This window comes from Oncorhynchus keta, chromosome 17 (assembly GCF_023373465.1).
Source record: "Oncorhynchus keta strain PuntledgeMale-10-30-2019 chromosome 17, Oket_V2, whole genome shotgun sequence".
In the NCBI taxonomy this organism is placed as follows: domain Eukaryota; kingdom Metazoa; phylum Chordata; class Actinopteri; order Salmoniformes; family Salmonidae; genus Oncorhynchus; species Oncorhynchus keta.
The window spans coordinates 7,512,400-7,529,210 of record NC_068437.1 but is presented as its reverse complement, the minus strand read 5'-3'; positions in this window follow the sequence as shown (position 1 = coordinate 7,529,210).

The window sequence follows — 16,811 nt, the reverse complement described above, 5'->3', positions numbered from 1 at the left end:
CCAGGATCCTTAGCTGAGTGATGAGCTTTGAGGGCACTATGGTGTTGAACGCTGAGCTGTAGTCAATGAAAAGCATTCTCACATAAGTGTTCATTTTGTCCATGTAGGAAAGGGCCGTGTTGAGTGCAATAGAGAACATCATCTGTGGATTTGTTGTGGCGGTATGCAAATTGGAGTGAGTCCAGAGTTTCTGGGATAATGGTGTTGATGTCAGCCATGACCAGCCTTTCAAAGCACTTCATGGCTACAGATGTGAGTGCTACAGGTTGCTGGTAATTTAGACAAGTTACCTTAGTGTTCTTGGGCACAGGGACTATGGTGGTCTGCTTAAAACATGTTGGTATTACAGACTCCGTCAGGGACAGGTTGAAAATGTCAGTGAAGACACTTGCCAGTTGGTCAGCACATGCTCAGAGTACACGTCCTGCTAATCCGTCTGGCCCTGCGGCCTTGTGAATGTAGACCTGTTTGAAAGGTCTTACATCGGCTGTGAAGAGCGTGATCACACAGTCATCCGGAACAGCTGGTGCTCTCATGCATGTTGCTTCGAGGCACGTAATTTAGCTTGTCTAGTAGGTTCGTGTCTCTGGGCAGCTTGTGGCTGTGCTTTCCTTTGTAGTCTGTGATAGTTTGCAAGCCCTGCCACCTCCGACGAGCATCGGAGCCACAAGCTCGATTCAACGATTCAATCTTAGTCCTGTATTGACACTTTGTCTGTTTGATGGTTCGTCGGAGAGCATAGCGGCATTTCTTATAGGCTTCCGGGTTAGTCTCGCTCCTTGAAAGCGGAAGCTCTATCCTTTAGCTCAGTGAGGATGTTGCCTGTAATCCATGGCTTCTGGTTGGGGTATGTAAGTACAGTCACTTTGTGGGACGACGTCATCGACGCACTTATTGATGAAGCCAGTGACTGATGTGGTGTGCTCCTCAATGCCATCGGAAGAATCCCAGAACGTATTCCAGTCTGTGCTAGCAAAACAGTCCTGTTGTTTAGCATCTTTTTCATCTGATCACTTTTTTAAAGTTTTAATGTCCCTGTCCACCAGGAGCACCGCCTCTGGATGAGTGTTTCCTGTTTGCTTATGGCCGTATACAGCTCATTGAGTGAGGTCTTAGTGCCAGCATCGGTCTGCGGTGATATATAGACAGCTATGAAAAATATAGATGTAATTTCTCTAGGTAAATAGTGTGGTCTACAGCTTATCATGAGATACTCTACCTCAGGCAAGCGAAACCTCGAGACTTTCTTTGATTTCATGCACCAGCTGTTGTTTACAAATATGCATAGGCCGCCGCCCCTTGTCTTACCAGAGGCCGCTGTTCTATCCTGCCGAAAAGCTTAAAACCCGCCAGCTGTATGTTAATCATGTCGTCGTTCAGCCACAACTTGGTGAAACATAAGGTATTCATTTTTAAATAGACCTTTGGTAGGATATATGTGCTCGTAGTTCGTCTATTTTATTATCAATTGATTGTAAGTTGGCTAATAGGACCGATGTTAAAGGTAGATTACCCTCTTGGCGACTGATCCTTACAAGGCACCCAGACTGTCTTCCACGATACCTCTGTCTTTTCCTCCTGCGAATGACGGGGATACAGTTAGGATTACCACTTTATTTTAAGAATGTGAAATTGATTTATTTCAGCTTTTATTTCTTTCATCACATTCCCAGTGAGTCAGAAGTTTACATACACTCAATTAGTATTTGGTAGCATTGCCTTTAAATTGTTTAACTTGGGTCAAATATTTCAGGTATCCTTCCATAAGCATTCACAATAAGTTGGGTGACTTTTGGTCCATTCCTCCTGACAGAGCTGGTGTAACTGAGGCAGGTTTGTAGACCTCCTTGCTCGAACACGCTTTTTCAGTTCTGCCCACACATTTTCTATAGGATTGAGGCCAGGACTTTGTGATGGCCACTCCAATTGACTTTGTTTTCCTTAAGCTACAACTTTGGAAGTATGCTTGGGGTCATTGTCCATTTGGAAGACCTATCTGCGACCAAGCTTTAACTTCCTGACTGATATCTTGAGATGTTGCTTCAGTATATCCATATCATGTTTCTGCCTCATGATGACATCTATTTTGTGAAGTGCACCAGGCCCTCCTGCAGCAAAGCACCCCCACAACATGATTTCACAGTTGGGATGGCGTTCTTTGGCTTGCAAGCCTCCCCCTTTTCCTCCAAACATAACGATGGTCATTATGGCCAAACAGTTCTATTTTTATTTCATCAGACCAGAGGACATTTCTCCCAAAATTACGTTCTTTATACCGATGTGCAGTTGCAAACCGTAGTCTGGCATTTTTATGGTGGTTTTGGAGCAGTGGCTTCTTCCTTGCTGAGCGGTCCTTCAGGTTATGTTGATATAGGTCCCAGGCAGACTAAATAACTTTTTTGCCCGCTTTGAGGACAATACAGTGCCACTGACACGGCCTGCAACGAAAACATGCGGTCTCTCCTTCACTGCAGCCGAGGTGAGTAAGACATTTAAACGTGTTAACCCTCGCAAGGCTGCAGGCCCAGACGGCATCCCCAGCCGCGCCCTCAGAGCATGCGCAGACCAGCTGGCCGGTGTGTTTACGGACATATTCAATCAATCCCTATACCAGTCTGCTGTTCCCACATGCTTCAAGAGGGCCACCATTGTTCCTGTTCCCAAGAAAGCTAAGGTAACTGAGCTAAATGACTACCGCCCGTAGCACTCACTTCCGTCATCATGAAGTGCTTTGAGAGACTAGTCAAGGACCATATCACCTCCACCCTACCTGACACCCTAGACCCACTCCAATTTGCTTACCGCCCAAATAGGTCCACAGACGATGCAATCTCAACCACACTGCACACTGCCCTAACCCACCTGGACAAGAGGAATACCTATGTGAGAATGCTGTTCATCGACTACAGCTCGGCATTCAACACCATAGTACCCTCCAAGCTCGTCATCAAGCTCGAGACCCTGGGTCTCGACCCCGCCCTGTGCAACTGGGTACTGGACTTCCTGACGGGCCGCCCCCAGGTGGTGAGGGTAGGCAACAACATCTCCTCCCCGCTGATCCTCAACACGGGGGCCCCACAAGGGTGCGTTCTGAGCCCTCTCCTGTACTCCCTGTTCACCCACGACTGCGTGGCCACGCACGCTCCAACTCAATAATCAAGTTTGCGGACGACACAACAGTGGTAGGCTTGATTACCAACAACGACGAGACTGCCTACAGGGAGGAGGTGAGGGCCCTCGGAGTGTGGTGTCAGGAAAATAACCTCACACTCAACGTCAACAAAACTAAGGAGATGATTGTGGACTTCAGGAAACAGCAGAGGGAACACCCCCCTATCCACATCGATGGAACAGTAGTGGAGAGGGTAGCAAGTTTTAAGTTCCTCGGCGTACACATCACAGACAAACTGAATTGGTCCACTCACACTGACAGCGTCGTGAAGAAGGCGCAGCAGCGCCTCTTCAATCTCAGGAGGCTGAAGAAATTCGGCTTGTCACCAAAAGCACTCACAAACTTCTACAGATGCACAATCGAGAGCATCCTGGCGGGCTGTATCACCGCCTGGTACGGCAACTGCTCCGCCCTCAACCGTAAGGCTCTCCAGAGGGTAGTGAGGTCTGCACAACGCATCACCGGGGGCAAACTACCTGCCCTCCAGGACACCTACACCACCCGACGTTACAGGAAGGCCATAAAGATCATCAAGGACATCAACCACCCGAGCCACTGCCTGTTCACCCCGCTATCATCCAGAAGGCGAGGTCAGTACAGGTGCATCAAAGCTGGGACCGAGAGACTGAAAAACAGCTTCTATCTCAAGGCCATCAGACTGTTAAACAGCCACCACTAACATTGAGTGGCTGCTGCCAACACACTGTCATTGACACTGACCCAACTCCAGCCACTTTAATAATGGGAATTGATGGGAAAAGATGTAAATATATCACTAGCCACTTTAAACAATGCTACCTTATATAATGTTACTTACCCTACATTATTCATCTCCTATGCATACGTATATACTGTACTCTATCATCGACTGCATCCTTATGTAATACATGTATCACTAGCCACTTTAACTATGCCACTTTGTCTACATACTCATCTCATATGTATATACTGTACTCGATACCATCTACTGTATGCTGCCCTATACCATCACTCATTCATATATCCTTATGTACATATTCTTTATCCCCTTACACTGTGTATAAGACAGTAGTTTTGGAATTGTTAGTTAGATTACTTGTTGGTTATTACTGCATTGTCGGAACTAGAAGCACAAGCATTTCGCTACACTCGCATTAACATCTGCTAACCATGTGTATGTGACAAATAAAATTAGATTTTATTTGACTCGTTTTACTGTGGATATAGATACTTTTCTACCTGTTTCTTCCAGCATTTTCACAGGGTCCTTTGCTGCTGTTCTGGGCCTGATCTGCACTTTTCACACCAAAGTACGTTCATCTCTAGGAGACAGAATGCGTCACCTTCCTGAGCGGTATGAAGACTGTGTGGTCCCATGGTGTTTATACTTGCGTACTATTGTTTGTACAGATGAACGTGGTACCTTCAGGCATAAAAAAAAAATCTCAGGTATTGGCCGATTTCTTTTGATTTTCCCATGATGTCATGCAAAGACGCACTGAGTTTGAAGGTAGGCATTGCAATACATCCAGAGGTACACCTCCAATTGACTCAAGTGACGCCAATTAGCCTATCAGAAGCTTCTAAAGCCATGACATAATTTTATGGAATTTTCCAAGCTGTTTAAAGGCACAGTCAACTTAGTGTATGTAAACTTCTAACCCACTGGAATTGTGATACAGTGAACTATAAGATATATAATTGTTGGAAAAATGACTTGTGTCATGCACAAAGTAGATGTCTAAACCGACTTGCCAAAACTATAGTTTGTTAACAAGAAATTTGTTGACTGGTTGAAAAACGAGTTTTAATGACTCCAACCTAAATGTATGTAAACTTCCGATTTCAACTGTATATTTCACTGGTCACCCCCAAAGCCAACTCCTCCTTTGGCCGCCTTTCCTTCCAGTTCTCTGCTGCCAATGTCTGAAACAAATTGCTAAATTCACTGAAGCTGGAGACTTATATCTCCCTCACTAACTTTAAGCATCAACTGTCAGAGCAGCTTACTGATCATTGCACCTTTTCATAGCCCACCTGTTGCGCCTTCAACCGAGTATCTCTCTCCACTTGCACATTCATCGTCTACACGTCTATCACTCCAGTGTTTAATTGCTAAATTGCATTTATTTTGCCACTATGGCCTATTTATTGCCGTACCTCCCTAATCTTACTACATTTGCACACACTGTATATAGACTTTTCTATTGTGTTATTGACTGTACGTTTGTTTATCCCATGTGTTGTTTGTGTCACACTGCTTTGCTCTAAATTGGCCAGGTCGCAGTTCTAAATGAGAACGTGTTCTCAACTGGCCTACCTGGTTAAATAATGGTGAAATACATTTTTAAAAATTAAAATGTCTTACTTATGTTGGCCATGAAGAAGGAGAGCACACAGTCCTTGGTAGTAGCTGGTCTCGTCAGTGGCACTGCGTTATCCTCAAAGCGGGCAAAGAATGTGTTTAGCTTGTCCCGATGCAAGAAGTCGGTGTCCGCGATGTGGCTGTTTTTTATTTTGTAGTTGGTAATTGTCTGTAGACCCTGCCACAAGTCTTGTGTCTGAGCCGTTAAATTGATACTCCACTTTGATGTTTTGCCTGTTTGATTGCCTTAAGGGGGGATTATTTGTATTTAGCCATATTCCCAGTTACCTTGCTATGGTTAAATGCGGTGGTTCGCTCTTTCAGTTTTGCACGAATGCTGCCATCTATCCACGGTTTCTGGTTTGGGTAGGTTTTAAGTCACAATGGGTACAATGTCTTCTATACACTTCCTGATGAACTCAGTCACCGTATCCATGTATTCATCTGTTATTCTCAGAGGCCACCTGGAACATATCCCGGTCCACCTGATCAAAACAATCTTGAAGCATGGATGTCCATTGGTCAGACCAGTTTTAACATTTACATTTTTAACATTTAAGTCATTTAGCAGACGCTCTTATCCAGAGCGACTTACAAATTGGTGCATACACCTTATGACATCCAGTGGAACAGCCACTTGCATCTAAATCTTTTGGGGGGGAAGGGGGGTGAGAAGGATTACTTACCCTTACTTACCCTATCCTAGGTATTCCTTGAAGAGGTGGGGTTTCAGGTGTCTCCGGAAGGTGGTGATTGACTCCGCTGTCCTGGAGTCGTGAGGGAGTTTGTTCCACCATTGGGGGCCAGAGCAGCGAACAGTTTTGACTGGGCTGAGCGGGAACTGTACTTCCTCAGTGGTAGGGAGGCGAGCAGGCCAGAGGTGGATGAACGCAGTGCCCTTGTTTGGGTGTAGGGCCTGATCAGAGCCTGGAGGTACTGAGGTGCCGTTCCCCTCACAGCTCCGTAGGCAAGCACCATGGTCTTGTAGCGGATGCGAGCTTCAACTGGAAGCCAGTGGAGAGAGCGGAGGAGCGGGGTGACGTGAGAGAACTTGGGAAGGTTGAACACCAGACGGGCTGCGGCGTTCTGGATGAGTTGTAGGGGTTTAATGGCACAGGCAGGGAGCCCAGCCAACAGCGAGTTGCAGTAATCAAGACGGGAGATGACAAGTGCCTGGATTAGGACCTGCGCCGCTTCCTGTGTGAGGCAGGGTCGTACTCTGCGGATGTTGTAGAGCATGAACCTACAGGAACGGGACACCGCCTTGATGTTAGTTGAGAACGTCAGGGTGTTGTCCAGGATCACGCCAAGGTTCTTAGCGCTCTGGGAGGAGGACACAATGGAGTTGTCAACCGTGATGGCGAGATCATGGAACGGGCAGTCCTTCCCCGGGAGGAAGAGGAGCTCCGTCTTGCTGAGGTTCAGCTTGAGGTGGTGATCCGTCATCCACACTGATATGTCTGCCAGACATGCAGAGATGCGATTCGCCACCTGGTCATCAGAAGGGGGAAAGGAGAAGATTAATTGTGTGTCGTCTGCATAGCAATGATAGGAGAGACCATGTGAGGTTATGACAGAGCCAAGTGACTTGGTGTATAGCGAGAATAAGAGAGGGCCTAGAACAGAGCCCTGGGGGACACCAGTGGCGAGAGCGCGTGGTGAGGAGACAGATTCTCGCCACGCCACCTGGTAGGAGCGACCTGTCAGGTAGGACGCAATCCAAGCGTGGGCCGCGCCGGAGATGCCCAACTAGGAGAGGGTGGAGAGGAGGATCTGATGGTTCACAGTATCGAAGGCAGCCGATAGGTCTAGAAGGATGAGAGCAGAGGAGAGAGAGTTAGCTTTAGCAGTGCGGAGCGCCTCCGTGATACAGAGAAGAGCAGTCTCAGTTGAATGACTAGTCTTGAAACCTGACTGATTTGGATCAAGAAGGTCATTCTGAGAGAGATAGCGGTAGAGCTGGCCAAGGACGGCACGCTCAAGAGTTTTGGAGAGAAAAGAGAGAAGGGATACTGGTCTGTAGTTGTTGACATCGGAGGGATCGAGTGTAGGTTTTTTCAGAAGGGGTGCAACTCTCGCTCTCTTGAAGACGGGAGGGACGTAGCCAGCGGTCAGGGATGAGTTGATGAGCGAGGTGAGGTAAGGGAGAAGGTCTCCGGAAATGGTCTGGAGAAGAGAGGAGGGGATAGGGTCAAGCGGGCAGGTTGTTGGGCGGCCGGCCGTCACAAGACGCGAGATTTCATCTGGAGAGAGAGGGAGAAAGAGGTCAGAGCATAGGGTAGGGCAGTGTGAGCAGAACCAGCGGTGTCGTTTGACTTAGCAAACGAGGATCGGATGTCGTCGACCTTCTTTTCAAAATGGTTGACGAAGTCATCTGCAGAGAGGGAGGAGGGGGGATTCAGGAGGGAGGAGAAGGTGGCAAAGAGCTTCCTAGGGTTAGAGGCAGATGCTTGGAATTTAGAGTGGTAGAAAATGGCTTTAGCAGCAGAGACAGAGGAGGACAATGTAGAGAGGAGGGAGTGAAAGGATGCCAGGTCCGCAGGGAGGCGAGTTTTCCTCCATTTCCGCTCGGCTGCCCGGAGCCCTGTTCTGAGTAGATCTGAGTTTTGAGTAGATCTTAGCACGGGTACTTCCTGTTTGAGTTTTTGCCTATAGGAACGGAGAAGCAAAAAGGAGTCGTGATCAGATATGCCGAAAGGAGGGCAGGGGAGGTTTTTTGAAAAGTTGAGTAGCAGTGGTACAATGTTTTTCCTGAGCGTGTACTGAAGTCAATGTGTTGTTAGAACTTCGGTAGCGCTTTCCTCAAATTTTCTTTGTTAAAATCCCCAGCTACAATAAATGTGGCCTCAGGATATGTTGTTTGCAAAAAGTCCAGCGTAGTTCATTGAGGGCCTTTGTGGTATCGGCTTGAGGGGGAGTGTACACTGCTGTGACTATAACCGAAAGACAATTATCTTGGGAGGTAATATGCTCAGCATTTGATTGAGGTATTCTAGGTCGGGTGAACAAAAGGACTTGAATTTCTGAATGTTAATCACAATCACACCATGAGTAGTTCATCATGAAACATACACCCCCGCCATTCTACTTCCCAGAGAGTTCTTTATTCCTGTCTGCGCGATGTGCTGAGAACTCAGCTGGCTGTATGGACTGGGACAATATATCCCTAGAGAGCCATGTTTCCGTGAAACAGAGTATGTTACAAACCCTGATGTCTCTCTGGAAGGAGATCCTCACCCAGAGCCTGTCTACTTTATTATCCAGAGACTGAACGAGTAATATACTCGGAAGTGGTGGATGGTCTACACGCCTACTGAGTCAGACTAGAAGTCCTTCTCTGCCGGAAGTGTTTTGGAGCAGCCTCTGAAAAAAGTTAAATTGCCCTGGGGGGCACGGACAAAGGATCAAATTCGGGAAAATTGTATTCCTGGTCATAATGCTGGTGAGTTACCGCCACTCTGATATCCAAAAGTTATTTCTGGCTGTATGTAATAACACCAAAAAACATCTGGGCTAATAATGTAAGAAATAACACACAAACAATTCAGTTTGTCCGAAGCACCCTTAACACAGGTGGGAGGCATATATTGAACAGACCAGAGGCAGTGGTTTATTTTGTATAATTTACTAAATAGGTATTTTTTTCACCCTAAAAAGTAACTCCAGTACAGGGAACATCCAATGCTGAAACACTAGCGTAACAAAAGGCTGTGGCCAAAAAGGGAGGCAAAACAACAAGAGTAACATCAACTGCTAACACATGCGGAACATCAGGCACATCCCACGAGAAGCAGTGCATGATCAACGCCACCCTCAATGAGGTCGCTGGTGTGGGTCCCTGATTCGACTTGGTGAGAGATCTGTCGATGTGCCCTTAGGCGGGCCGCTTGACCCTGGTTGCTCCTTTGGGTCACTTTGGATGGGAGTGTTTGCTAGATGATTGAATGTAATGTAAATGTTGAGTGGCTTCACTGCAGGTAGATCTTACGTTAACTATACTGATCAAGAACATAAATGCAACAATTTCAACGATTTTACTGCTTTACAGTTCATAAAAGGAAATCAGTCAATAAATTCATTAGGCCCTAATCTATGGATTTCACATGATTGGGCAGGGGTGCAGCCATGGGTGGGCCTGGGAGGGCATCAGCCCACCCACTGGGGAGCCAGGGCCAGCCAATTGGACTGAGTTTTTCTCCACAAAAGTGCTTCATTACAGACAGAAATACTCCTCGTTGGAGGCGGGTTATAGTAGAGAAATTAACATTCAATTCTCTGGCAGCAGCTCTGGTGGACCATTCCTGTAGTCGGCATGCAAATTTATTTATGAAGTCCTTTTTACATCAGCAGATGTCACAAAGTGCTATGCAGAAACCCAGCCTAAAACCCCAAACTGCAAGCAATGCAGATGTAGAAGCACGGGAGCTTGGAAAAACCTAGGAAGAAACCTAAAGATGAACCAGGCTCTGAGGGGTGGCCATTTTTTTTCTGCCAGGTGGCAGATTGTTCTTCCAGATGTTCAAACATTCATCGATGACCAGTAGTGTCAAGTAAGAATCACAGTGGTTGTATAGGGTGCAGGTCAGTACCTCGGTCGCATCGGCACTTCGCTCCGCAGGTAGTATAACTTTTTCATTACATTTCATTACATTTCATTATAGTACAACGGTTTGATTTGTCTAATCTTAGCAATTTCTTCTTAGCTAGCTACATAGCCGTCTTTGTATCAAAGATAATTGCATAATTATCGTATTTCGTCGTCCTAACGTAGTCTTCACTGCTATTTGCCCAGCAGCTAGCCAGCTAGCCAGCTAGCAAATGCCCACCGATTAGCAGCACTGTAGTAATTATTACACTCAACTGAACGACTTGATTAGTGTAGTGTTAGCTAGCTACAAAGCTGTCTTCGTATCCAAGATAATTGTGTAGTTTAGAGTGTGTAGTCTTAGAGTGATTATCTTAACTTACCGAGGTTAGCTAGCCAGCTATTTGTCGTCCTTAACGTAGGAGACTCTGCTAGCTAGCCGACAGCTAGCCGACAGCTAGCCAACAGCTAGCTGACAGCTAGCCAACGTCTACCGAATAGGACTCAACAACCCGGTCGCATTCACAGGTAGTATCACATTTTCATTTCATTTCATTACAGTACAACGGTTTGATTTGTTTGATCGTAGCTAGCTACACAGCTAGCTACATAGCCGTCTTTGTATCAAAGATAATTGTGTAGTCTAGAGCTATTTTCTAGGTTAGCTAGCCAGCTATTGTCGTTCTTTTAACGCAACGTAACGTAAACAACACTGCTAGCTAGCCAGCTAGCCCCCGAATAGCAGCACTGCAGAAACTATTACACTCAACGGAACGACTTGATTAGTGTAGTGTCAACAACGCAGCCACTGCCAGCTTGCCTACTTCAGCAGTACTGTATCATTTTAATCATTTTAGTCAATAAGATTCTTGCTACGTAAGCTTAACTTTCTGAACATTCGAGACGTGTAGTCCACTTGTCATTCCAATCTCCTTTGCATTAGCGTAGCCTCTTCTGTAGCCTGTCAACTATGTGTCTGTCTATCCCTGTTCTCTCCTCTCTGCACAGACCATACAAACGCTCCACACCGCGTGGCCGCGGCCACCCTAATCTGGTGGTCCCAGCGCGCACGACCCACGTGGAGTTCCAGGTCTCCGGTAGCCTCTGGAACTGCCGATCTGCGGCCAACAAGGCAGAGTTCATCTCAGCCTATGCCTCCCTCCAGTCCCTCGACTTCTTGGCACTGACGGAAACATGGATCACCACAGATAACACTGCTACTGCTCTCTCTTCGTCCGCCCACGTGTTCTCGCACACCCCGAGAGCCTCTGGTCAGCGGGGTGGTGGCACCGGGATCCTCATCTCTCCCAAGTGGTCATTCTCTCTTTCTCCCCTTACCCATCTGTCTATCGCCTCCTTTGAATTCCATGCTGTCACAGTTACCAGCCCTTTCAAGCTTAACATCCTTATCATTTATCGCCCTCCAGGTTCCCTCGGAGAGTTCATCAATGAGCTTGATACCTTGATAAGCTCCTTTCCTGAGGACGGCTCACCTCTCACAGTGCTGGGCGACTTTAACCTCCCCACGTCTACCTTTGACTCATTCCTCTCTGCCTCCTTCTTTCCAATCCTCTCCTCTTTTGACCTCACCCTCTCACCTTCCCCCCCCCTACTCACAAGGCAGGCAATACGCTCGACCTCATCTTTACTAGATGCTGTTCTTCCACTAACCTCATTGCAACTCCCCTCCAAGTCTCCGACCACTACCTTGTATCCTTTTCCCTCTCGCTCTCATCCAACACCTCCCACACTGCCCCTACTCGGATGGTATCGGGCCGTCCCAACCTTCGCTCTCTCTCCCCCGCTACTCTCTCCTCTTCCATCCTATCATCTCTTCCCTCTGCTCAAACCTTCTCCAACCTATCTCCTGATTCTGCCTCCTCAACCCTCCTCTCCTCCCTTTCTGCATCCTTTGACTCTCTATGTCCCCTATCCTCCAGGCCGGCTCGGTCCTCCCCTCCCGCCCCGTGGCTCGACGACTCATTGCGAGCTCACAGAACAGAGCTCCGGGCAGCCGAGCGGAAATGGAGGAAAACTCGCCTCCCTGCGGACCTGGCATCCTTTCACTCCCTCCTCTCTACATTGTCCTCCTCTGTCTCTGCTGCTAAAGCCATTTTCTACCACTCTAAATTCCAAGCATCTGCCTCTAACCCTAGGAAGCTCTTTGCCACCTTCTCCTCCCTCCTGAATCCTCCCCCCCCCCCTCCTCCCTCTCTGCAGATGACTTCGTCAACCATTTTGAAAAGAAGGTCGACGACATCCGATCCTCGTTTGCTAAGTCAAACGGCACCGCTGGTTCTGCTCACACTGCCCTACCCTGTGCTCTGACCTCTTTCTCCCCTCTCTCTCCAGATGAAATCTCGCGTCTTGTGACGGCCGGCCGCCCAACAACCTGCCCGCTTGACCCTATCCCCTCCTCTCTTCTCCAGACCATTTCCGGAGACCTTCTCCCTTACCTCACCTCGCTCATCAACTCATCCCTGACCGCTGGCTACGTCCCTTCCGTCTTCAAGAGAGCGAGAGTTGCACCCCTTCTGAAAAAACCTACTCGATCCCTCTGACGTCAACAACTACAGACCAGTATCCCTTCTTTCTTTTCTCTCCAAAACTCTTGAACGTGCCGTCCTTGGCCAGCTCTCCCGCTATCTCTCTCTGAATGACCTTCTTGATCCAAATCAGTCAGGTTTCAAGACTAGTCATTCAACTGAGACTGCTCTTCTCTGTATCACGGAGGCGCTCCGCACTGCTAAAGCTAACTCTCTCTCCTCTGCTCTCATCCTTCTAGACCTATCGGCTGCCTTCGATACTGTGAACCATCAGATCCTCCTCTCCACCCTCTCCGAGTTGGGCATCTCCGGCGTGGTCCACGCTTGGATTGCGTCCTACCTGACAGGTCGCTCCTACCAGGTGGCGTGGCGAGAATCTGTCTCCTCACCACGCGCTCTCACCACTGGTGTCCCCCAGGGCTCTGTTCTAGGCCCTCTCCTATTCTCGCTATACACCAAGTCACTTGGCTCTGTCATAACCTCACATGGTCTCTCCTATCATTGCTATGCAGATGACACACAATTAATCTTCTCCTTTCCCCCTTCTGATGACCAGGTGGCGAATCGCATCTCTGCATGTCTGGCAGACATATCAGTGTGGATGACGGATCACCACCTCAAGCTGAACCTCGGCAAGACGGAGCTGCTCTTCCTCCCGGGGAAGGACTGCCCGTTCCATGATCTCGCCATCACTGTTGACAACTCCATTGTGTCCTCCTCCCAGAGCGCTAAGAACCTTGGCGTGATCCTGGACAACACCCTGTCGTTCTCAACTAACATCAAGGCGGTGGCCCGTTCCTGTAGGTTCATGCTCTACAACATCCGCAGAGTACGACCCTGCCTCACACAGGAAGCGGCGCAGGTCCTAATCCAGGCACTTGTCATCTCCCGTCTGGATTACTACAACTCGCTGTTGGCTGGGCTCCCTGCCTGTGCCATTAAACCCCTACAACTCATCCAGAACGCCGCAGCCCGTCTGGTGTTCAACCTTCCCAAGTTCTCTCACGTCACCCCGCTCCTCCGCTCTCTCCACTGGCTTCCAGTTGAAGCTCGCATCCGCTACAAGACCATGGTGCTTGCCTACGGAGCTGTGAGGGGAACGGCACCTCAGTACCTCCAGGCTCTGATCAGGCCCTACACCCAAACAAGGGCACTGCGTTCATCCACCTCTGGCCTGCTCGCCTCCCTACCACTGAGGAAGTACAGTTCCCGCTCAGCCCAGTCAAAACTGTTCGCTGCTCTGGCCCCCAATGGTGGAACAAACTCCCTCACGACGCCAGGACAGCGGAGTCAATCACCACCTTCCGGAGACACCTGAAACCCCACCTCTTTAAGGAATACCTAGGATAGGATAAGTAATCCTTCTCACCCCCCTTTATGATTTAGATGCACTATTGTAAAGTGACTGTTCTACTGGATGTCATAAGGTGAATGCACCAATTTGTAAGTCGCTCTGGATAAGAGCGTCTGCTAAATGACTTAAATGTAATGTAAATGAGTAAATGTCAGTTGGCTTTTCATAGTTGAGCATTCAGAGGTCGAGACAGCAGGTGCGGTAGAGAGAGTCGAAAACAGCAGGTCCTGGACAAGGTAGCACGTCAGGGTTCCATAGCCGTGTAACAGTAATCTTCTTGCGTTGTGTACAATCAATCACCGACACGAACTCCAACTTGTAGCACCAGTCATTGAGATTTATTCTGATAGAAACAGCACAAAATTGCACGTCATGCATCACCATCCAACTCTCCTCTCACGCACGCTGGTTTGGTGGCAATGTTGTTACCAAAATAATACAACAATATAATATTTTTAACATTGTACCTGATATAAACAGCACAAAATTGCACATCATGCAATGCACGTCTCACCATCCAACTCTGCACTCACGCACTGTACAAAATACACGAACCCACCCCCACCAGACACAGTTAGTTGCTAGCTAGTATTAGCTGGAATGTTCTACAACAAAATGCACAACAAATATGCACCAAAAAACGCTACATCTTAGGTGTGGTGTTTTAACAACATTTACAAACAAATGTATATAAATTGTACATTTACATCATCACTTGGGTGTATAAAAATCACCTTTGACTTACAGTGCTTGTTCACTGGGACGATTCTAACTGAAACATCCTTCCTCGTAAGCAAGCTATGCAAACCAGCCAATAAGATGCCATGTTGAGTAGGTGAAGGCAAGACAAAAATAAAAACAAAAACCCATTGGCTTAACAATAAAGTGACAAGGGGAATCACCAATATAATCCTGTTACAGCCACAGGCAGAACAGTTGCAACTGGAGCAGTAGCATGATCAGGTGGACTGGGGACAGCCAGGAGTCATCAGGCCTGGTAGTCCTGAGGCATGATCCTAGGGCTCAGGTCCTCCGGGAGGGGAAAGAGGGAGAGAGAATTAGAAGGAGCATACATAAATTCACAAAGGACACCAAATAAGACAGAATTACACCAGATATAAAAGACTGACCATAGACCCCCATCACATACAGTGGTTCTTTCTTTAAAAGTAGTCGTAATGCAGGACAGCTTGTGGGCTGCCACAGAATTCTATGGCAAGTATTTGAGTGTCGGCCATTGTTGCCATGAATGCTAGTTAGTGCTAGTTTGACCACCAGAGGGCATCTTTGAGAAGAATTTGACTGTTTTTAATATTGGCTGTACTTGAACATATATGGGATTGATTTTAAGAAATTAGGTGAATTAATTTGATTAATATTATGGTGTTTCTATTCCAAGAAAAACACAATCCTCAGGTACTATTTAATGAAGCTGCCAGTTGAGGACAGTTGAGGACTCAAACTTGACACTCTAAATGTACTTGTCCTCTTGCTCAGTTGTGCACCGGGGACTCCCACTCCTCTTTCTTAGAGCCAGTTTGCTGTTCTGTGAAGGGAGTAGTTAGTACACAGCGTTGAATGAGACCTTCAGATTCTAGGCAATTTCTCGCATGGAATAGCCTTCATTTCTCAGAACAAGAATAGACTGAAGACATTCATAAGAAAGTACTTTGGTTCTGGACCTTTTGAGCCTGTAATCGAAACCACAAATGCTGATGGTCCAGATACTCAACCAGTCTAAAGAAGGCCAGTTTTGTTGCTTCTTTAATCAGAACAAGTTTTTTTGCTTTGCTAAGCTAATTGTAAACTGGTTTTCTAATGATTATTTAGCCTTTTGAAAGGATAAACATGGATTAGCTAACACAACGTGCCACTGGAACACAGGAGTGATGGTTGCTGATAATGGGCCTCTGTACGCCTATGTAGATATTCCATTAAAAATCAGGCGTTTCCATCTACAATAGTCATTTTAAACATTAGCAATGTCTACACTGTATTTCAGATTAATTTGATGTTATTTAATGGACAAAAAAATTGCTTTTCTTTCAATAACCTACCGATCCTTGACTTCAGCGACGTCATTTACAAAATAACCTCCAACACTCTACTCAGCAAATTGGATGCAGTCTATCACAGTGCCATCCGTTTTGTCACCAAAGCCCCATATACTACCCACCACTGCAACCTGTATGCTCTCGTTGGCTGGCCCTCGCTTCATATTCATTGCCAAACCCACTGGCTCCAGGTCATCTATAAGTCTTTGCTAGGTAAAGCCCCACTTTATCTCAGCTCAGCTCAGCTCACTGGTCACCCACCCGTAGCATGTGCTCCAGCAGGTATATTTCACTGGTCACCTCAGCTCACTGGTCACTCACTGGTCACCCCCAAAGCCAATTCCTACTTTGGCCGCCTTTCCTTCCAGTTCTCAGGACAGTTGAGAACAAGTTCCAAGTTCAAGAACTGCGACCTGGCAAAGATCAATCAAAGCAGTGCGACAAAAACACAGAATTACACATGGGATAAACAAACGTACAGTCAATAACACAATAGAAAAATCTATATACAGTGTGTGCAAATGTAGTAAGATTAGAGAGGTAAGGCAATAAATAGGTCATAGTGACGAAATAATTACAATTTAGCAATTAAACCCTGGAGTGATAGATGCGCAGAAGATGAATGTGCAAGTAAGAGATACTGGGGTGCAAAGGAGCAACAAAGAAAAATCAATATGGGGATGAGGTAGTTGAATGGGCTATTTACAGATGGTGCTATGTACAAGTGCAATGATCTGTAAGCTGCTCTGACAGCTG